The sequence below is a fragment of the Micropterus salmoides genome, unplaced genomic scaffold (assembly GCF_014851395.1).
Source record: "Micropterus salmoides isolate LMB-PRFRI ecotype aquatic unplaced genomic scaffold, ASM1485139v1 Ms_hic_scaffold_6, whole genome shotgun sequence".
In the NCBI taxonomy this organism is placed as follows: Eukaryota; Metazoa; Chordata; class Actinopteri; order Centrarchiformes; family Centrarchidae; genus Micropterus; species Micropterus salmoides.
In genome coordinates this window covers 29,886,614-29,892,343 of record NW_024044348.1, presented here as the reverse complement: position 1 = coordinate 29,892,343, position 5,730 = coordinate 29,886,614, and positions in this window count along the sequence as shown.

Below are 5,730 nucleotides of genomic sequence, written 5' to 3'. Positions count from 1 at the left end.
TGGACTATAAACGTCAAATGCTAAATGCATGGTAAGTGATAAGTCAATGTGGTAAATATTTGTGTAGGACATAGTTAAGAAGTTGAAAGGCCATTATTAATGCTTACCTACAGACAAGCCATTCCTTGGCATGAATTTAAAAGCGTTTGAAAGTAATGGTCTGGAGTGCATTTCTGTCAATTATATATTAGTGTCACATGCAAAGGAATCAGGAAGACATGATAAAATTGGTTTGCTTTTGTTGTTACTAGTGAGTAGTACTTTGGTTACCTGTGCAAAGCAAACTTTGAGTCCAAAACACTGCATGCTTTCTGATGTAGCCAATGCACACACTGCCCTTCACGCATAAAGTACATTTGTTGATGTGAATGATGCAATTCTAAAGTCCTGAATACCCTTGCTTGCAGACACTAGAAGGATTGAGATAGATCTTTTACACACCAGTTTTTTTCCTCATGTTTGTCTATTTTGTCAGTTGCAATATTTGAGCTTCATAAGACCACGCCATCCCAATCAACATCGCCAATAAAGTAAATACACACAAGAAACACTTCAGCCAGATAGGAGGTTGTGTGTTTGTCAAATTTACACTGAAGATTTAGAGGGATACAAGGCTGAGAGAAGTGAGAAAAACGATTTTTCCTTTCCCACACTGAGAGAGAAGGAAAGTCAGAATTGAGGATAAACACAGGAACTGCAAAGAACCATGTTTGGAACAATCTGACCTTTTTTTTTTACAACTCAAACAAGGATAAAGACAACAAAATGTAATAACTTTCCCCTATCCAATCCATACTTCATGATTATCCCTCACTCCAAAACGCTGGAAAAAATGGAACTGTCAAAAGAGTCTTGTTGTTCCATTTTCTTTCCCTTGGCCCCCCTCCTGGAGACAAACAAACAAACCCCTGTTAGCACATTTCATTAGCTTTAGGGGTTACAGAACAGATTGAGTATCGACAACAGTGGCTGTCGAGGCTTATGGCTCAAAGGCAACAGTAGAGGAAAATCTCAGGGGTAGGAGATGCAATCGAAAGGACCAAAATAATTCAGCAGGACTCACTCGAGGAACAATTCAGTTTGTCATGTGGAATCACGGAGTGTCTATCACACAATGAGAAAGGGTCCCTGGAGACTGGCTATGGGAACATGTGAATAGCCAAGAGTTAGTGCCCCAACTGGCCACTTTTTGCCTTTTTATCACCTGCAAATTTAGCAACCATAAATCAGTTTCCACACCAATACTGCTGCACAGATGCACCGGAGAGGCCCATAAACAAGAAATGATGTTTGGTGTCTTGGGATAGTATGGTCATTGATGTTCCCTGGTGTGTCATACTCCACTCTGGGAACAATTACTGTCATAGCGTTCTGATGTTTTCCCACTGTTGTGATGGACAGTTGTGGAGGCTGGAAACTGTTGAACCATGTTTATTAAATTTATAAAGTATATCTTCTTCTTCTATTTTGAAGTTGAAGAAACAAGTTCAATTATCTCATGTTAGCTGTTAACAATATGTTCTGTTAACAAGCTGTTAGCTGTTATATTGTGTTAACAATATTGGATGGACTTTTCCTTCAACTGTAATAGGTAGTCTGGCGACTGCCAACCGACTCCGAGGGACAATGAGGGAGGAGGAGACTCAGGGCCATAAAAAGGACACTGACCATAGGCTTCAATGTGACCTGACCCTCCTTACTGTAACATCTCTGTCGATAAAACGCAGCATAAGGAAAACCTCTGATTAATCGATTGACCTCCTGCTTCTTATTCAAAGACGATAACCAGCAGCACCCATTGCGCCTGATTTTGTTTCCACTGTAACACCTCCAACAGACAAGGGCTGAATATCCATTTCCCCTTAATCAATTCACCATTTATTCCCCTCCCTCTTCCAATCTCCCTTCCATTTATTATGCATTATTCGCCCTTTTTAAACGATTTTCTACTAACCGTCTCATCTAATTTGATATTCGGATATGGTTAGTGCTGTTAGCTCAATTAATACAATGACATGTCCTAAAAGCATTCTCTCCACAATCCAAGTGACAAGAGGACACAGAACATATCACATCTTCACAAACGGGGTCATGCATGCACACCGTGATAGATCCAAACCTTCAGAAATTATTTAATAAAGCTATGTGAATTGATAAAAAAGGACAACGCAGGCTCAATCTTCTACAGGACTGTGCTTTATTTTAGTCTAAGCAGAATATAATGAACTAGAGAACTACAGAGTTCAGGAGCACTATGGGAGATATCACCCCCCAATCAGGGAAACAGACCCCAGCCAACGCTTATTCAATTACATCTCTGTTTCAAACAAAAAGAAAACAGTAAATCATTTTCTTCAAGTCAAATAATAAAAGAAATAATTCCATTCCATGTGAATATAAATACCCAATATATTATGATAAATTAATTTTTCATGAGAATAAATGAAGAGGATGATGATGAAGCTGGGAATGTAATGATTCATGATACAAAGATCCATGGTGCAAAATTACCTATGACTAAGTGTGAATTCTTTAAAGGCTCTCATTGAATGCTTGATTGGAGCAAACTTCTCAGTTAGCTGAGTTTGTTTACATTTTGGTCCTTGTAACCAATGGAAATGGAGGTGGATGACCACGTCCTTATTTGTGTCAGAATGGGCTTGAGGCAAAACTGACTCAGACGAAGTGTTTGTCTTTACAGCAGATTTTTCACATTTGAAGATAGAACATTTGGTGTCCCCAGAATACAGAATGTGTTTTAACATTGTTCACAGGTAGTACTATCAGAGAAAACAAGCTGGGTTTAAGGCAGAATTCCCTCCTCGCATTAACAAATCAACCTGACTGGAGTAAAGCAATGTGGTGCTATCTACTGTTGGTACAATGTCTTCAGTGGATGGAGTTTTTATTCATAATAATAATATATATAACAAATTGTGGAATAAACTTACGATAGGTAAGGACAGAGAATATGAAAATCAAGAGATATGTCAGTGATTACCACCAACACTTCAAAAAATAAAAATAAACAAGAATACATCCAAAAACACAATTGTACTGTGACAGAGAGAGACAAGAACAATTACATTACAGGAAATCACCCATGGCTTAAAGACAATGAGATATGGCAGCACAGGTCTCCAAACCAATCTGACTGCAAAGTTTGATGGTTTTTTTTGTCTTTTTCTGTCTCTTTCTTTTCTCAAAAAAACAAAAGGCCTCAAAAGAAATTCTTTTTAAACATGCAATGCTGATTCATTCAGTTGTGCAATGGACCACATGACCAGTACCATCAATCATCCTTTTACAGTGCAGTTTGTTAATTATTGTATTGATTTAAGAGTTTTCAGTGAACTTGCCCATCCATGATTGTGTAGCCAAAAAAATAAAGAAAATAGAAAAATGATCAAAGCATATTTGAATATACCTCTTGACAATGGGTCTATCCCAGCTTCAGCACATAATAACAAAACTGAAGAGAGAAAATAAAGAACCATTTACCAATATGAGTATAAAATCCCATTTTTAAACATCAGTGTTTCACTATACAAGAAAAAACATCATTTTATCTTCTGTTTTTGATAAATTATTTCATAGGTTCCTTCTCTTAGTTTCACTGAAATATATTAACTATTCTTTTAATTTTTTTAAATGTTTGAACATGATCTATTGTACGGCCTATAAAGAAGGTTCAACAGAATTGAAAAATAAGCTATATTGTATGTACAGGAGTAACGCAGCTGTGTGGTCAGGAAAGCATTGGCAGATTGGGTCAAGCACGCAGGGGGATTCTGCTGGGTTCAACAATTATTTGCTCTCGTTTGTCCCCTTCCTCCAATCCCGGCCTAACTATTCATGTACATGTGTACTAAATGATGACTTATGTACATGTTGAACAAACTGTTAACCTGGAGTTTCATTTTGTAAAACTTCCTTAAATGTCGTAAAGTCCAAACTTTCACTTCCAAAGAATTTGAAAAAGTGTTGTAGTGGCTAATGCTTTTTTTGTTGCACTGTCAAGCATTAAGCATGCAGATGGATGAACTCTACTGTCACTGTCATATCTGTTCATCAGCCCCAATTGGACTAATCCAATTACAGCACAGGCGATCTTTCTTCTGTCAGAAAAATCATGACATGTCGGTGTACACACGGAATCTTAATTAACGGATCACTTTGCAGCTGTGGCTTAGGTTTGACACTAAGTCAAATACTCTCTAAGCCTTGGTCCGACACTTAGGGTTGTAGGATGCATGTTCAGAGCCCAAACTTAAGGGGCTTAAAATGACTAAAACTCTCCAAGATCCCTGCACTGCTGTGGATACATTTTATAATGACATCATTGTCCCACAGAGTTGGGCTTCTCATCACAAGCTGCTGTACACCCTCCCTCTGTTTTTGTATTTTATAGACTATTTACATTAAGGAATAAAAAAAGTCTTTGTCTTCATTACTTTCAGTCTAGTTGTTAAACATAATCGCACACCTCCAGCGATTCCCGGGTGGACGATGGCATCTTTTTTTGTTTGTTTGTTTGTTTGTTACTCTTGCAGTTGGATGTTGATAATATAAATCCAAAGCACAATTTAGGTGGTTCATCAGCCCTTCTGCGGCTCAGCACTCCCCGTGATGAGCTGCGATCTTACAGCACTGACCTCATATTTGTGATTCTGTGCAACCTCCCTCAGGATCAGGGGTAAGGCAAGGCTCTGAACCTCTCCACTAATCATGACATCATAACGCCTGATGCCCTGAGTATTGGGAGTGATTTTGTGGAGTTTCAGTTTAGCACACAGCACCCCCACCACCCAGCGCCTATTTCCACTTCCACCTTTTTCTGTACAAAATCCCATTTCCACAGCAAAACCCTTTCTGCGCTAAAGTGAGATGACGGAAAAGCTCTCTCCCAAAGCAGCTATTAAATGAGAGGCATTAATTTCTTCCCTCCTGTCCAACAGGTTCCTTTAATTATCTCTCCACTTTCAGTCAATTACATTTCACTTCCTTTCCTTGACAATCACTGCTATTTTAGGGTGAGTGTTATGCACCCAGGGGGTTGGAGTCTCGTAGACATGCTCTAGCAGTTCTCTGCACGGCCCACCATTGGCTGGGGCCCTCTAAGGATACATGCTCCGCTAACAGACTGACCTTGTGAGTAGTGGCGTTGCAACAACTGAGGAAATGGGTAGTATGTATATACCCCTACAATTTCTCATTTCATAATACAGATCACAGTTGGTACATGCATCTGTGGCAGAGAAGCAAGCAATGCTCATTGTAATACAACTGTATATACTTGTGTACTGAACCGCTGATAGTGACATGGTAAATAAAGGTTGTATAGCCACAGAGAAAAGAAACTATATGCTTTTGTGGGTGTGGACATCGTTTTTGATGTGTCCTTGTAGATTTTTGACTGCTAAATATTATATACTCACAATTAATTAGATTCATACTAATTCCTTTTAGCTAAAATGCCAAATATATTTCTCTTTGAAAATTAGAGGACAAATATCAAATAGCATTCTGGCAACAGCTTGGTGAGTGCCTGCTGGGTTTGTCATTGCTCTTAGAGGTGAAACATGGCCTGGACTAAATACCAGACCAGACTGAGGCTGAGGTATTGCCTGATTTTGCCCTGGTATAGCAGATTTGCTACATGAACACTGCACCGTTAGCCAAGCAGACAGCAGGAGTCTACACTAGACTAGACTAGGTTTTGGCTCATAG